The following is an 18,038-nucleotide window of genomic DNA, read 5'->3' as shown; positions in this document are numbered from 1 at the left end:
TTAACATCGACCAGACTACACAGCGCAACAACCCAGAAGACAGAAATCTTCATACTCTGATGACGGAGGCAGTATGACCTCTGAAACGTTGGTTAACATCGACCAGACTACACAGCGCAACAACCCAGAAGACAGAAATCTTCATCGCCCTGATGATTTAGGCAGTATGACCTCTGAAACGTTGGTTAGCATCTACCAGACTACACAGCGCAACAACCCAGAAGACAGAAATCTTCAGGTGTGATATTCTTTCTACACGGCGACGTTTTAAAACTTCTTAAATCGGAGACCTATTCATCTTGAGACCATTCCCGTAACTGTTAGCGGTGTCTCTGTTTACGTTGCGCGTTCCCCTCAGTTGCTCGCTGGTTCTGCGCAGTGTCACAGTCGCTTGTCGCAGGTTGTGGCCGTAGGATGTAAGCCTGCCGGTTCGCCGTTATTGGCGTTGACATGTGGCGTGTGATTGTGACTTCCGTAAGCAGTGAGAGATTTTCGCGGGTCCATTGTCAACATTAAAGAAGAGTTGTGAAGTTGGTTTACGGAACATTTTACTTTGAATATTTAATTTGCGGTGTGATCCTAATTATAAATCATATTTAATGACATGATACGCAAGATGAAAGGTTTTAACACGTTATGTCCTTATTTTCAATGAAAACATCAAGGTCATTACTACAGTAAAGCAATTTGTTAAGAATAATAGACTGTTGTCAGTTTAGTTGATACAAGTAACTGGTTTTGTATCCACTGAAGCCGCCACAAAATGTAACATGGGCTAACTGTGGTTCATTGTAAACGTTTGATTAAAACCAAATTTAAATCATGAGTTTGTTTGGGGAACTTTTGAACTGAAACAAGATCACAAAATTTCTTTAGTTTCAGATATGTATAAAAGTGTCTGTTACGAAACAACTAATGTTCATTTGACCACTGCAATCGACACTGTCCGACACATGGCCAAATAAACTTCTCAGAGTTATTCACAATTCCCTCGACAACAGTTTTAATGTTCTTTAATTTAAATTAATAATATTTATGATGTGCTGACTATGTCATTTCGTTGTCAGTTGGATATTATCTGTGATTTTATTCGTAACATTTATAATGTTCGGGATCAATACTGCGATGTGTACAGATTCTTTAATATCATTGCCACAAATTAAGATTTACAAGCCAAGTGATGTGCATTTTATTCTTGTGAAATAGTCTACATTTCTTAAAAAGACATATTGGCTGTGAAGACTCATCTGTTTCTTACGTATGCCTTGTGCTGAATGCTGTTCTGGTGCCCAGTTTGACTGTTTTGCGTGTGTCGTTCATAATTTGCTATTGTGAGGACTTGGTTGGTCTGCAGTCTCTGTTCTTATGCGTGCGGTCTCCATGCGCTAAGAAGACCAGTATCTTCGAGGTCATCGCGTAGGAGGGGTGAGTAGGAGATTGATAAACTGCTTTTTAATAAAAACTGTGTGCGTCGTTTGACTAAAGTTGAAATCAAGCGGCACGAACGTTGAAGGGCGACTGCAAATTACAGTATAGATTTAAAAGGTTTTTATTCATACCACGTATTGGAAAATAGATTGCTTTACAACAGTGGTGCAACATCAAAGTTTTTGTTTATAGCTGTTCAGTTTCGGAAAGCGGTGATGATGTTCAACTACGAACCCGGGCGATTCTGATCCCCGCATGGTTAGAAATTGTTACTAACCACTTTCGTGAAACGTAGTTTCTTCAGTAAACACGGTTTGTTCCCGAAGAATTCTTTATCTTCTTGAACTGCGATTGCCACACAATATTGAAAACACTGCTAGGAGACTGCTCCTCAAATCTTATTTGGTAAGGACGTTCTGCAGCGGTCGATGAATGCGTTTCTTCATATACAGAACAGCAAAAAGCACGCTTCCTACGATTGTAATCCGCCATTACTAATTCATAGGATCTCCACGTCTTTTAGGGAAATGCCTGGAAACTCCAGCAGTACGTTGGGAAATTTGAATTTTTGCCCAAGGTTGTAGAGAAATTTGTTTTCGAGTACTTTACCTAAATAAAACGTCATTACTTATTGTAATGTAACTTTTGCTGAAGATGTATAATGCAGTTGCATGAAAGAAACTTAATAACTACGTTGGTTTCTTGGTGTTATAGTATAAGTGCCAATTCCGACCGCTGGACTTCACAGTTCATCTGCTTAACTCTTTTTAATGCTGAAAATAGTTCTTTTCGGAAAAATCTTTATAATACGGTAACCTTGCGCTTGAGTCATTTTGGCATGAACATATTCAACGTTGCAACATTAGTCTTGTTTATCAGTAGACGCAACGGAAACATAATATAAGTTGGAAAAAAAGCTAAACAAACCTGACACAAAAGTGGACATAGACAAATTAAATGATGCAGCAAAGTATCCATTTAAAATTATTCTTTGTCAAGACTTTTTCCATCGTCTGTTCTTTAAAATCACGACGTTTCGGAGGCTGGTTCTGTCTCCGTCTTTAGGTGAGAGGTACCTACTCAACTAATAAGGGACCCAACAGAGTAGGTACCTCTCACCTGAAGACGGAGACAGAACCAGCCTTCGAAACGTCGTGATTTTAAAGAACAGACGATGGAAAAAGTCTTGACAAAGAATAAATTTAGATGTAAACTACCGTCGTCAAAACCCCTTAAAATTGTAAATATCAATTGTCGAACAATTTTGGAATTGGCCACAGTCAGAATGTATTTTCGAAGTGTTGTGTGTTCCTAAACTGCACTTACATTTAGTGTCAGAGAACGAAGTGACGGTTGATGAAATTACAAAATGAATCTCATGGGGAAAATATTTACAACGCGGTGACAGTACACTTGACTCTCTTTGGCGTAACCAACGTGATGTTATCAAGCAATCTTTTTTTTTATTTTAAGGCTCCTACACACCCGAACACACTGGTGGAAAACATTTTGAAACCAAATATCGTTCTCCAAACTAATATTCGGTGTTTTTTTCCGGTTACAAGTGGAAAGCAAAATACAGTCGATAAACTGTTTGCAAACATTGTTTGTCGACTGTTTGTAGGCGTGTAGCAGCTATTAGGCGCAGAAGACCCCGTTAAAAGAAAACGCAAATGAGCTCAAAATGAGACAAACTGAATATTACTAGCGTATTTAACTATTCCAAGTACATTTTAAAATTGTTTGAGGCCGACATGAAATTGCTAATTGAAGCAAAATCATTCACTTACACATATTTACGGCTGATCGTATCATACGTATTTACGTATGATTGATTCTGTATGCGATTTGCTACGTATGTACCTGCCGCGGCCGTTGTGCCGAATTTGAGGTATATTTCATTCGTAAAAAAATATACTTTTGTGTGTATATGTGTTAAAACATGTATATAATCGCGTATACACACGATTTATTTAATGTGAACTGCACTTGTCTGCGTAATTAAGTTAATTTTATGTTTCTAACATATTCGTCGTGGCCGATTTCACTCGTGTCCAACTCCCGAATTTGTCGCCTTCTCGTATTACTTTATTACAATTGTTATGATATAATAGAATATGTATTTCATTAACCTACATGTGTCATGACGTCTATACAAAATTTCGTTAACTTGTGTGAACGCGTAATAACGTTATTGATAAGTGGTCGTGGCCGTCTTTGCGCAAACTCCAACTCACGATTTTGATGCCTTCGTTCGAATTTCTAAAAAGCGATAAGACATAATAGAGTATGAATATCATTAACTCACCTGTGGCATGACGTCCATACAAAATTTCAATAATTTTTGAGCATCCATTTGCATTTTCCAAAATTCGTGCGCAGGAAACCAATTTGCACTGATCCAGATTACCCCGTCTTGGTTGGTTTGGGTTGGGTTAGGTTAGGTTAGGTTAGGTTAGTGGGGCACCTGCGCAGACGTTGTTGCGCAGTGCAGTCGTATGACGTGCGCATGTGAGGGCACCTTGAGCTCGTTATGTTTAATTGTAAATTATTAAACACTCAAAAATTCGATTCCGTCAATTTAAATAGTATATTATATTGTGGGCTTCACATTCATACCCAATTTAATTTTTTTACAACGATATTTTATTGGACACATATTTTCAGTAATTGCAAGTACACCAATCACCTATCACTTAAATATGATGTTATTGTATATTTCATTGTGGAAGTATATATGTTGTCACACGAAGAAGAATTTATTAAAATATTTATTTAATTTTACATTACACTACATGTAATTACTTAAGTGACCCCAGTCATCGTTATAAAGAATAAATGATCTCAAATTACATAGGTCCGGCTTTTGCAGATACGCGACATCTGTATATGATTTACGTGTTACTAACTCGTACAAACGTATTTACTGAGCACACATGGATTGCAAATGTCCTTTCACCGAAGTCGTATGTCTCAATGTGGCAAACCGCACATATTCTTGCATGTTATGTTGAATTGGTGTTTCACTTGTTTCTATTCTCACACGTCACCGAGAAGACATCCTTACACTGAGATTCACTGTAGGTAGCACCCGTTGATACGTGATTTAGCGGTGGTAATTAATCTTGTTAATTTTCCCGAAGAACACTATTTCTAGAGCACAAATTTACGTTGATACTGACCGACCGAAATCAATTAATTTCAACTGTAGTTTAATGGCGACTATTCAATTGGGACAAGCCGACTGTTACAAGACAAAATCCGTTCTGACTGACTTCTGATTGGTCGTATATGCCATTCGAAATTATTGATTTCTTTCCATTGCGGTCATCACAGATGGCACGTCTTATCTTTGATTCCTTATTTTTCCGACAGGCTGCGTCTTTGTGATAGTACGTCGTGTCCTCGAGTAAATGTGAGGCAATATTTTCAATATATTTTGTTGACATTTGGCATACGACACCAATATGTTACCACAAGTTTGACGTGCGCCACGAATTCCGCGCCCACCAAGCATTGCAAAATAATGTACCAGAGATTTATTTTCAATTTTTTTGTGAGTCGATTTATATTAATAAATGACGTACTATCATTCACGTATGTTTATTCCGATTCTTTCGTTACATGATACTTATATATAGTGAGTTAGATTGGGTCATCGTTACGCACGGATCTGCTACGTATTTGTGTCAACATCTACACTGCACACATTTTGCAAGAAATAATTCTTGTGGAAACATTATGTAATTTTAGACGTGTTTTGATGTATTACACGCATATAAGCACTATTTGTGTTATAGGGGGATTGTGTGAGCGCGTAATATCGTTATTGATAAGTGGTCGTGGCCGACTTTGCGCATCCTCCACCTCACGACTTTGATGCCTTCGTGCGAATTTCTAAAAAGCGATAAGACATAATAGAGTATGAATATCATTAACTTACCTGTGGCATGTCGTCCATACAAAATTTCAATAATTTCTGAGCATCCATTTGCATTTTCCAAAATTCGTGCGCAGGAAACCAATTTGCACTGATCCAGATTACCCCGTCTTGGTTGGTTTGGGTTAGGTTAGGTTAGGTTAGGTTAGGTTAGGTTAGGTTAGTGGGGCACCTGCGCAGACGTTGTTGCGCAGTGCAGTCGTATGACGTGCGCATGTGAGGGCACCTTGAGCTCGTTATCTTTAATTGTAAATTATTAAACACTCAAAAATTCGATTCCGTCAATTTTAATAGTATATTATATTCTGGGCTTCACTTTCATACCCAATTTAATTTTTTTACAAGGATATTTTATTGGACACATATTTTTAGTATTTACAAGTACACCAATCACCTATCACTTAAATATGATGTTATTGTATATTTCATTCTGGAAGTATATATGTTGTCACACGAAGAAGAATTTATTAAAATATTTATTTAATTTTACATTACACTACATGTAATTACTTAAGTGACCCCAGTCATCGTTATAAAGAATAAATGTTCTCAAATTACATAGGTCCGGCTTCTGCAGATACGCGACTTCTGTATATGATTTACGTGTTACTAACTCGTACAAACGTCTTTACTGAGCACACATGGCATGCAATTGTCCTTTCACCGAAGTCGTATGTCTCAATGTGGCGAACCGCACATATTCTTGCATGTTATGTTGAATTGGTGTTTCTTTTGTTTCTATTCTCACACGTCACCGAGAAGTCATACTTACACTGAGATTCACTGTAGGTAGCACCCGTTGATACTTGATTTAGCGGTGATAATTAATCTTGTTAATGGTCCCGAAGAACAGTATTTCTAGAGCACAAATTTACGTTGATACTGACCGACCGAAATCAAATAATTACAACCTTAGTTTAATGGCGACTATTCAATCGGGACAAGCCGACAGTTCCAAGACAAAATCAGTACTGACTGACTTCTGATTGGTCCTATATGCCATTCGAAAGTATTGATTTCTTTCCATTGAGGTCATCACAGATGGCACGTCTTATCTTTGGTTCCTTATTTTTCCGACAGGCTGCGTCTTTGTGATAGTACGTCGTGTCCTCGAGTAAATCTGAGGCAATATTTTCATTATATTTTGTTGACATTTGACATACGACACCAATATTTTACCACAAGTTTGACGTGCGCCACGAATTCCGCGCCCACCAAGCATTGCAAAATAATGTACCAGAGATTTATTTTCAGTTTTTTGTGAGTCGATTTATATTAATAAATGACGTACTATCATTCACGTATGTTTATTCCGATTCTTTCGTTACATGATACTTATATATAGTGAGTTAGATTGGGTCATCGTTACGCATGGATCTGCTCCTTATTTGTGTCAACATCTACACTGCATACATTTTGCAAGAAATAATTCTTGTGGAAACATTATGTAATTTTAGACGTGTTTTGATGTATTACACGCATATAAGCACTATTTGTGTTATAGGGGGATTGTGTGAGCGCGTAATATCGTTATTGATAAGTGGTCGTGGCCGACTTTGCGCATCCTCCACCTCACGACTTTGATGCCTTCGTGCGAATTTCTAAAAAGCGATAAGACATAATAGAGTATGAATATCATTAACTTACCTGTGGCATGTCGTCCATACAAAATTTCAATAATTTCTGAGCATCCATTTGCATTTTCCAAAATTCGTGCGCAGGAAACCAATTTGCACTGATCCAGATTACCCCGTCTTGGTTGGTTTGGGTTAGGTTAGGTTAGGTTAGGTTAGGTTAGGTTAGGTTAGTGGGGCACCTGCGCAGACGTTGTTGCGCAGTGCAGTCGTATGACGTGCGCATGTGAGGGCACCTTGAGCTCGTTATGTTTAATTGTAAATTATTAAACACTCAAATATTCGATTCCGTCAATTTTAATAGTATATTATATTCTGGGCTTCACTTTCATACCCAATTTAATTTTTTTACAAGGATATTTTATTGGACACATATTTTTAGTAATTACAAGTACACCAATCACCTATCACTTAAATATGATGTTATTGTATATTTCATTCTGGAAGTATATATGTTGTCACACGAAGAAGAATTTATTAAAATATTTATTTAATTTTACATTACACTACATGTAATTACTTAAGTGACCCCAGTCATCGTTATAAAGAATAAATGTTCTCAAATTACATAGGTCCGGCTTCTGCAGATACGCGACTTCTGTATATGATTTACGTGTTACTAACTCGTACAAACGTCTTTACTGAGCACACATGGCATGCAATTGTCCTTTCACCGAAGTCGTATGTCTCAATGTGGCGAACCGCACATATTCTTGCATGTTATGTTGAATTGGTGTTTCTTTTGTTTCTATTCTCACACGTCACCGAGAAGACATCCTTACACTGAGATTCACTGTAGGTAGCACCCGTTGATACTTGATTTAGCGGTGATAATTAATCTTGTTAATGGTCCCGAAGAACAGTATTTCTAGAGCACAAATTTACGTTGATACTGACCGACCGAAATCAAATAATTACAACCTTAGTTTAATGGCGACTATTCAATCGGGACAAGCCGACAGTTCCAAGACAAAATCAGTACTGACTGACTTCTGATTGGTCCTATATGCCATTCGAAAGTATTGATTTCTTTCCATTGAGGTCATCACAGATGGCACGTCTTATCTTTGGTTCCTTATTTTTCCGACAGGCTGCGTCTTTGTGATAGTACGTCGTGTCCTCGAGTAAATCTGAGGCAATATTTTCATTATATTTTGTTGACATTTGACATACGACACCAATATGTTACCACAAGTTTGACGTGCGCCACGAATTCCGCGCCCACCAAGCATTGCAAAATAATGTACCAGAGATTTATTTTCAGTTTTTTGTGAGTCGATTTATATTAATAAATGACGTACTATCATTCACGTATGTTTATTCCGATTCTTTCGTTACATGATACTTATATATAGTGAGTTAGATTGTGTCATCGTTACGCATGGATCTGCTCCGTATTTGTGTCAACATCTACACTGCATACATTTTGCAAGAAATAATTCTTGTGGAAACATTATGTAATTTTAGACGTGTTTTGATGTATTACACGCATATAAGCACTATTTGTGTATAGGGGGATTGTTTGAGCGCGTAATATCGTTATTGATAAGTGGTCGTGGCCGACTTTGCGCATCCTCCACCTCACGACTTTGATGCCTTCGTGCGAATTTCTAAAAAGCGATAAGACATAATAGAGTATGAATATCATTAACTTACCTGTGGCATGTCGTCCATACAAAATTTCAATAATTTCTGAGCATCCATTTGCATTTTCCAAAATTCGTGCGCAGGAAACCAATTTGCACTGATCCAGATTACCCCGTCTTGGTTGGTTTGGGTTAGGTTAGGTTAGGTTAGGTTAGGTTAGGTTAGTGGGGCACCTGCGCAGACGTTGTTGCGCAGTGCAGTCGTATGACGTGCGCATGTGAGGGCACCTTGAGCTCGTTATGTTTAATTGTAAATTATTAAACACTCAATAATTCGATTCCGTCAATTTTAATAGTATATTATATTCTGGGCTTCACTTTCATACCCAATTTAATTTTTTTACAAGGATATTTTATTGGACACATATTTTCAGTAATTTCAAGTACACCAATCACCTATCACTTAAATATGATGTTATTGTATATTTCATTGTGGAAGTATATATGTTGTCACACGAAGAAGAATTTATTAAAATATTTATTTAATTTTACATTACACTACATGTAATTACTTAAGTGCCCCAGTCATCGTTATAAAGAATAAATGTTCTTAAATTACATAGGTCCGGCTTCTGCAGATACGCGACTTCTGTATATGATTTACGTGTTACTAACTCGTACAAACGTCTTTACTGAGCACACAAGGCATGCAAATGTCCTTTCACCGAAGTCGTATGTCTCAATGTGGCCAACCGCACATTTTCTTGCATGTTATGTTGAATTGGTGTTTCTCTTGTTTCTATTCTCACACGTGACCGAGAAGACATCCTTACACTGAGATTCACTGTAGGTAGCACCCGTTGATACTTGATTTAGCGGTGATAATTAATCTTGTTAATGGTCCCGAAGAACAGTATTTCTAGAGCACAAATTTACGTTGATACTGACCGACCGAAATCAAATAATTACAACCTTAGTTTAATGGCGACTATTCAATCGGGACAAGCCGACTGTTCCAAGACAAAATCAGTACTGAATGACTTCTGATTGGTCCTATATGCCATTCGAAAGTATTGATTTCTTTCCATTGAGGTCATCACAGATGGCACGTCTTATCTTTGGTTCCTTATTTTTCCGACAGGCTGCGTCTTTGTGATAGTACGTCGTGTCCTCGAGTAAATCTGAGGCAATATTTTCATTATATTTTGTTGACATTTGACATACGTCACCAATATGTCACCACAAGTTTGACGTGCGCCACGAATTCCGCGCCCACCAAGCATTGCAAAATAATGTACAAGAGATTTATTTTCAGTTTTTTGTGAGTCGATTTATATTCATAAATGACGTACTATCATTCACGTATGTTTATTCCGATTCTTTCGTTACATGATACTTATATATAGTGAGTTAGATTGGGTCATCGTTACGCATGGATCTACTACGTATTTGTGTCAACATCTACACTGCATACATTTTGCAAGAAATAATTCTTGTGGAAACATTATGTAATTTTAGACGTGTTTTGATGTATTACACGCATATAAGCACTATTTGTGTTATAGGGGGATTGTGTGAGCGCGTAATATCGTTATTGATAAGTGGTCGTGGCCGACTTTGCGCATCCTCCACCTCACGACTTTGATGCCTTCGTGCGAATTTCTAAAAAGCGATAAGACATAATAGAGTATGAATATCATTAACTTACCTGTGGCATGTCGTCCATACAAAATTTCAATAATTTCTGAGCATCCATTTGCATTTTCCAAAATTCGTGCGCAGGAAACCAATTTGCACTGATCCAGATTACCCCGTCTTGGTTGGTTTGGGTTAGGTTAGGTTAGGTTAGGTTAGGTTAGGTTAGGTTAGGTTAGTGGGGCACCTGCGCAGACGTTGTTGCGCAGTGCAGTCGTATGACGTGCGCATGTGAGGGCACCTTGAGCTCGTTATGTTTAATTGTAAATTATTAAACACTCAAAAATTCGATTCCGTCAATTTTAATAGTATATTATATTCTGGGCTTCACTTTCATACCCAATTTAATTTTTTTACAAGGATATTTTATTGGACACATATTTTCAGTAATTACAAGTACACCAATCACCTATCACTTAAATATGATGTTATTGTATATTTCATTGTGGAAGTATATATGTTGTCACACGAAGAAGAATTTATTAAAATATTTATTTAATTTTACATTACACTACATGTAATTACTTAAGTGACCCCAGTCATCGTTATAAAGAATAAATGTTCTTAAATTACATAGGTCCGTCTTCTGCAGATACGCGACTTCTGTATATGATTTACGTGTTACTAACTCGTACAAACGTCTTTACTGAGCACACAAGGCATGCAAATGTCCTTTCACCGAAGTCGTATGTCTCAATGTGGCCAACCGCACATTTTCTTGCATGTTATGTTGAATTGGTGTTTCTCTTGTTTCTATTCTCACACGTCACCGAGAAGACATCCTTACACTGAGATTCACTGTAGGTAGCACCCGTTGATACTTGATTTAGCGGTGATAATTAATCTTGTTAATGGTCCCGAAGAACAGTATTTCTAGAGCACAAATTTACGTTGATACTGACCGACCGAAATCAAATAATTACAACCTTAGTTTAATGGCGACTATTCAATCGGGACAAGCCGACTGTTCCAAGACAAAATCAGTACTGACTGACTTCTGATTGGTCCTATATGCCATTCGAAAGTATTGATTTCTTTCCATTGAGGTCATCACAGATGGCACGTCTTATCTTTGGTTCCTTATTTTTCCGACAGGCTGCGTCTTTGTGATAGTACGTCGTGTCCTCGAGTAAATCTGAGGCAATATTTTCATTATATTTTGTTGACATTTGACATACGACACCAATATGTTACCACAAGTTTGACGTGCGCCACGAATTCCGCGCCCACCAAGCATTGCAAAATAATGTTCCAGAGATTTATTTTCAGTTTTTTGTGAGTCGATTTATATTAATAAATGACGTACTATCATTCACGTATGTTTATTCCGATTCTTTCGTTACATGATACTTATATATAGTGAGTTAGATTGGGTCATCGTTACGCATGGATCTGCTCCGTATTTGTGTCAACATCTACACTGCATACATTTTGCAAGAAATAATTCTTGTGGAAACATTATGTAATTTTAGACGTGTTTTGATGTATTACACGCATATAAGCACTATTTGTGTTATAGGGGGATTGTGTGAGCGCGTAATATCGTTATTGGTAAGTGGTCTGGCCGACTTTGCGCATCCTCCACCTCACGACTTTGATGCCTTCGTGCGAATTTCTAAAAAGCGATAAGACATAATAGAGTATGAATATCATTAACTTACCTGTGGCATGTCGTCCATACAAAATTTCAATAATTTCTGAGCATCCATTTGCATTTTCCAAAATTCGTGCGAAAGAAACCAATTTGCACTGATCAAGATTACCCCGTCTTGGTTGGTTTGGGTTAGGTTAGGTTAGGTTAGGTTAATGGGGCACCTGCGCAGACGTTGTTGCGCAGTGCAGTCGTATGACGTGCGCATGTGAGGGCACCTTGAGCTCGTTATGTTTAATTGTAAATTATTAAACACTCAAAAATTCGATTCCGTCAATTTTAATAGTATATTATATTCTGGGCTTCACTTTCATACCCAATTTAATTTTTTTACAAGGATATTTTATTGGACACATATTTTCAGTAATTTCAAGTACACCAATCACCTATCACTTAAATATGATGTTATTGTATATTTCATTGTGGAAGTATATATGTTGTCACACGAAGAAGAATTTATTAAAATATTTATTTAATTTTACATTACACTACATGTAATTACTTAAGTGACCCCAGTCATCGTTATAAAGAATAAATGTTCTTAAATTACATAGGTCCGGCTTCTGCAGATACGCGACTTCTGTATATGATTTACGTGTTACTAACTCGTACAAACGTCTTTACTGAGCACACAAGGCATGCAAATGTCCTTTCACCGAAGTCGTATGTCTCAATGTGGCCAACCGCACATTTTCTTGCATGTTATGTTGAATTGGTGTTTCTCTTGTTTCTATTCTCACACGTGACCGAGAAGACATCCTTACACTGAGATTCACTGTAGGTAGCACCCGTTGATACTTGATTTAGCGGTGATAATTAATCTTGTTAATGGTCCCGAAGAACAGTATTTCTAGAGCACAAATTTACGTTGATACTGACCGACCGAAATCAAATAATTACAACCTTAGTTTAATGGCGACTATTCAATCGGGACAAGCCGACTGTTCCAAGACAAAATCAGTACTGACTGACTTCTGATTGGTCCTATATGCCATTCGAAAGTATTGATTTCTTTCCATTGAGGTCATCACAGATGGCACGTCTTATCTTTGGTTCCTTATTTTTCCGACAGGCTGCGTCTTTGTGATAGTACGTCGTGTCCTCGAGTAAATCTGAGGCAATATTTTCATTATATTTTGTTGACATTTGACATACGTCACCAATATGTTACCACAAGTTTGACGTGCGCCACGAATTCCGCGCCCACCAAGCATTGCAAAATAATGTACAAGAGATTTATTTTCAGTTTTTTGTGAGTCGATTTATATTCATAAATGACGTACTATCATTCACGTATGTTTATTCCGATTCTTTCGTTACATGATACTTATATATAGTGAGTTAGATTGGGTCATCGTTACGCATGGATCTACTACGTATTTGTGTCAACATCTACACTGCATACATTTTGCAAGAAATAATTCTTGTGGAAACATTATGTAATTTTAGACGTGTTTTGATGTATTACACGCATATAAGCACTATTTGTGTTATAGGGGGATTGTGTGAGCGCGTAATATCGTTATTGATAAGTGGTCGTGGCCGACTTTGCGCATCCTCCACCTCACGACTTTGATGCCTTCGTGCGAATTTCTAAAAAGCGATAAGACATAATAGAGTATGAATATCATTAACTTACCTGTGGCATGTCGTCCATACAAAATTTCAATAATTTCTGAGCATCCATTTGCATTTTCCAAAATTCGTGCGCAGGAAACCAATTTGCACTGATCCAGATTACCCCGTCTTTGTTGGTTTGGGTTAGGTTAGGTTAGGTTAGGTTAGGTTAGGTTAGGTTAGGTTAGTGGGGCACCTGCGCAGACGTTGTTGCGCAGTGCAGTCGTATGACGTGCGCATGTGAGGGCACCTTGAGCTCGTTATGTTTAATTGTAAATTATTAAACACTCAAAAATTCGCGTCCGTCAATTTTAATAGTATATTATATTCTGGGCTTCACTTTCATACCCAATTTAATTTTTTTACAAGGATATTTTATTGGACACATATTTTCAGTAATTTCAAGTACACCAATCACCTATCACTTAAATATGATGTTATTGTATATTTCATTCTGGAAGTATATATGTTGTCACACGAAGAAGAATTTATTAAAATATTTATTTAATTTTACATTACACTACATGTAATTACTTAAGTGACCCCAGTCATCGTTATAAAGAATAAATGTTCTTAAATTACATAGGTCCGGCTTCTGCAGATACGCGACTTCTGTATATGATTTACGTGTTACTAACTCGTACAAACGTCTTTACTGAGCACACATGGCAAGCAAATGTCCTTTCACCGAAGTCGTATGTCTCAATGTGGCGAACCGCACATTTTCTTGCATGTTATGTTGAATTGGTGTTTCTCTTGTTTCTATTCTCACACGTCACCGAGAAGACATCCTTACACTGAGATTCACTGTAGGTAGCACCCGTTGATACTTGATTTAGCGGTGATAATTAATCTTGTTAATGGTCCCGAAGAACAGTATTTCTAGAGCACAAATTTACGTTGATACTGACCGACCGAAATCAAATAATTACAACCTTAGTTTAATGGCGACTATTCAATCGGGACAAGCCGACTGTTCCAAGACAAAATCAGTGCTGACTGACTTCTGATTGGTCCTATATGCCATTCGAAGGTATTGATTTCTTTCCATTGAGGTCATCACAGATGGCACGTCTTATCTTTGGTTCCTTATTTTTCCGACAGGCTGCGTCTTTGTGATAGTACGTCGTGTCCTCGAGTAAATCTGAGGCAATGTTTTCATTATATTTTGTTGACATTTGACATACGACACCAATATGTTACCACAAGTTTGACGTGCGCCACGAATTCCGCGCCCACCAAGCATTGCAAAATAATGTACCAGAGATTTATTTTCAGTTTTTTGTGAGTCGATTTATATTAATAAATGACGTACTATCATTCACGTATGTTTATTCCGATTCTTTCGTTACATGATACTTATATATAGTGAGTTAGATTGGGTCATCGTTACGCATGGATCTGCTCCGTATTTGTGTCAACATCTACACTGCATACATTTTGCAAGAAATAATTCTTGTGGAAACATTATGTAATTTTAGACGTGTTTTGATGTATTACACGCATATAAGCACTATTTGTGTTATAGGGGGATTGTGTGAGCGCGTAATATCGTTATTGATAAGTGGTCGTGGCCGACTTTGCGCATCCTCCACCTCACGACTTTGATGCCTTCGTGCGAATTTCTAAAAAGCGATAAGACATAATAGAGTATGAATATCATTAACTTACCTGTGGCATGTCGTCCATACAAAATTTCAATAATTTCTGAACATCCATTTGCATTTTCCAAAATTCGTGCGCAGGAAACCAATTTGCACTGATCCAGATTACCCCGTCTTGGTTGGTTTGGGTTAGGTTAGGTTAGGTTAGGTTAGGTTAGGTTAGGTTAGGTTAGGTTAGTGGGGCACCTGCGCAGACGTTGTTGCGCAGTGCAGTCGTATGACGTGCGCATGTGAGGGCACCTTGAGCTCGTTATGTTTAATTGTAAATTATTAAACACTCAAAAATTCGATTCCGTCAATTTTAATAGTATATTATATTCTGGGCTTCACTTTCATACCCAATTTAATTTTTTTACAAGGATATTTTATTGGACACATATTTTTAGTAATTACAAGTACACCAATCACCTATCACTTAAATATGATGTTATTGTATATTTCATTCTGGAAGTATATATGTTGTCACACGAAGAAGAATTTATTAAAATATTTATTTAATTTTACATTACACTACATGTAATTACTTAAGTGACCACAGTCATCGTTATAAAGAATATATGTTCTTAAATTACATAGGTCCGGCTTCTGCAGATACGCGACTTCTGTATATGATTTACGTGTTACTAACTCGTACAAACGTCTTTACTGAGCACACATGGCATGCAATTGTCCTTTCACCGAAGTCGTATGTCTCAATGTGGCGAACCGCACATTTTCATGCATGTTATGTTGAATTGGTGTTTCTCTTGTTTCTATTCTCACACGTCAGCGAGAAGACATCCTTACACTGAGATTCACTGTAGGTAGCACCCGTTGATACTTGATTTAGCGGTGATAATTAATCTTGTTAATGGTCCCGAAGAACAGTATTTCTAGAGCACAAATTTACGTTGGTACTGACCGACCGAAAACAAATAATTACAACCTTAGTTTAATGGCGACTATTCAATCACGACAAGCCGACTGTTCCAAGACAAAATCAGTTCTGACTGACTTCTGATTGGTCCTGTATGCCATTCGAAAGTATTGATTTCTTTAAATTGAGGTCATCACAGATGGCACGTCTTATGTTTGGTTCCTTATCTTTCCGACAGGCTGCGTCTTTGTGATAGTACGTCGTGTCCTCGAGTAAATCTGAGGCTATATTTTCATTATATTTTGTTGACATTTGACATACGACACCAATATGTTACCACAAGTTTGACGTGCGCCACGAATTCCGCGCCCACCAAGCATTGCAAAATAATGTACAAGAGATTTATTTTCAGTTTTTTGTGAGTCGATTTATATTCATAAATGACGTACTATCATTCACGTATGTTTATTCCGATTCTTTCGTTACATGATACTTATATATAGTGAGTTAGATTGGGTCATCGTTACGCATGGATCTGCTACGTATTTGTGTCAACATCTACACTGCATACATTTTGCAAGAAATAATTCTTGTGGAAACATTATGTAATTTTAGACGTGTTTTGATGTATTACACGCATATAAGCACTATTTGTGTTATAGGGGGATTGTGTGAGCGCGTAATATCGTTATTGATAAGTGGTCGTGGCCGACTTTGCGCATTCTCCACCTCACGACTTTGATGCCTTCGTGCGAATTTCTAAAAAGCGATAAGACATAATAGAGTATGAATATCATTAACTAACCTGTGGCATGTCGTCCATACAAAATTTCAATAATTTCTGAGCATCCATTTGCATTTTCCAAAATTCGTGCGCAGGAAACCAATTTGCACTGGTCCAGATTACCCCGTCTTGGTTGGTTTGGGTTAGGTTAGGTTAGGTTAGGTTAGGTTAGGTTAGGTTAGGTTAGTGGGGCACCTGCGCAGACGTTGTTGCGCAGTGCAGTCGTATGACGTGCGCATGTGAGGGCACCTTGAGCTCGTTATGTTTAATTGTAAATTATTAAACACTCAAAAATTCGATTCCGTCAATTTTAATAGTATATTATATTCTGGGCCTCACTTTCATACCCAATTTAATTTTTTTACAAGGATATTTTATTGGACACATATTTTTAGTAATTACAAGTACACCAATCACCTATCACTTAAATATGATGTTATTGTATATTTCATTCTGGAAGTATATATGTTGTCACACGAAGAAGAATTTATTAAAATATTTATTTAATTTTACATTACACTACATGTAATTACTTAAGTGACCACAGTCATCGTTATAAAGAATATATGTTCTTAAATTACATAGGTCCGGCTTCTGCAGATACGCGACTTCTGTATATGATTTACGTGTTACTAACTCGTACAAACGTCTTTACTGAGCACACATGGCATGCAATTGTCCTTTCACCGAAGTCGTATGTCTCAATGTGGCGAACCGCACATTTTCATGCATGTTATGTTGAATTGGTGTTTCTCTTGTTTCTATTCTCACACGTCAGCGAGAAGACATCCTTACACTGAGATTCACTGTAGGTAGCACCCGTTGATACTTGATTTAGCGGTGATAATTAATCTTGTTAATGGTCCCGAAGAACAGTATTTCTAGAGCACAAATTTACGTTGATACTGACCGACCGAAAACAAATAATTACAACCTTAGTTTAATGGCGACTATTCAATCACGACAAGCCGACTGTTCCAAGACAAAATCAGTTCTGACTGACTTATGATTGGTCCTGTATGCCATTCGAAAGTATTGATTTCTTTAAATTGAGGTCATCACAGATGGCACGTCTTATGTTTGGTTCCTTATCTTTCCGACAGGCTGCGTTTTGTGATAGTACGTCGTGTCCTCGAGTAAATCTGAGGCTATATTTTCATTATATTTTGTTGACATTTGACAT

The 18,038-nt window shown here is 37.4% G+C and overlaps 1 protein-coding gene across 2 annotated transcripts in view; it reads left to right on the top strand.

Annotated features, from left to right (window-relative positions):
* The first annotated feature begins 385 nt into the window (after positions 1 to 385).
* Positions 386 to 18,038, top strand: part of LOC110826503 (UDP-glycosyltransferase UGT5) — a 73,451-nt gene continuing 55,798 nt past the window's right edge. Inside the window, exon 1 of one of the 2 annotated variants that reach the window (XM_087348798.1) lies at positions 386 to 1,425. The gene's annotated coding sequence lies outside the window, so the exon portion shown is untranslated. The remainder of the gene's footprint in view (positions 1,426 to 18,038) is intronic. The other variant, XM_087348802.1, reaches the window with a different exon arrangement.

This window comes from Zootermopsis nevadensis, unplaced genomic scaffold, assembly GCF_977971745.1.
Source record: "Zootermopsis nevadensis isolate Lab colony 2312 unplaced genomic scaffold, Znev_1.0 Znev_ptg000013l, whole genome shotgun sequence".
Classification (NCBI taxonomy): Eukaryota; Metazoa; Arthropoda; class Insecta; order Blattodea; family Termopsidae; genus Zootermopsis; species Zootermopsis nevadensis.
This window is presented reverse-complemented; position numbering and strand designations above follow the sequence as displayed.